The sequence below is a fragment of the Phacochoerus africanus genome, chromosome 5 (assembly GCF_016906955.1).
Source record: "Phacochoerus africanus isolate WHEZ1 chromosome 5, ROS_Pafr_v1, whole genome shotgun sequence".
NCBI lineage: Eukaryota > Metazoa > Chordata > Mammalia > Artiodactyla > Suidae > Phacochoerus > Phacochoerus africanus.
Genome location: NC_062548.1, coordinates 6,281,159 through 6,281,739, shown reverse-complemented (window position 1 = coordinate 6,281,739; position 581 = coordinate 6,281,159).

The window sequence follows — 581 nt, the reverse complement described above, 5'->3', positions numbered from 1 at the left end:
TTATAGACTGTCTGGAATGTGTTTCAGAATCTCAGTAACCGCAGGCCTCGGGGGTCTCTGGTGGTCTCCCGGTCGGCGGAGATCCTGCTGCGAGGACGGCGTGCAGCTTCCCCGCTCCTTCCGCAGCCCCGCCGCCGACCCGCCCCGGGCAGGCTCCGGGGGCCCGTCTGCCTCCGGTCGGGGGTGGTCTCTTCCCTCAGGGGCAAAGCTCAGGCTTGGGGCGTCTTCTCTAGCTCAAGATGGGAGGGCGTCTCCCTTGAGTTCTTTCTCACTTTCTTGTTTGGGGGGGGAAGGGAGGAGAATCAGCAACCACCCACTGGGCACCCCGAGGCTGGGCGAGAGGGGCGAGAGCTGGCGACAGCTGCCAGGGCTGCAGGGCGTGAAGGCCCGCGATGGAATTTAACCTGGGGGTGGGTTCCCCTCGTGTGGCCGGCTGAGGGCCGCGACCAGACCGAACCTGTGTGTGTGTGTCAGACCGAACCTGTGTGTGTCTTCTGTCTGTCTGTAGGTGAAGGCGTTCCTCAGGGCCATGCGGTTGCCCTGTACAGGCGTCCTTGGTTGCCAAGGGCCACAACCACGTG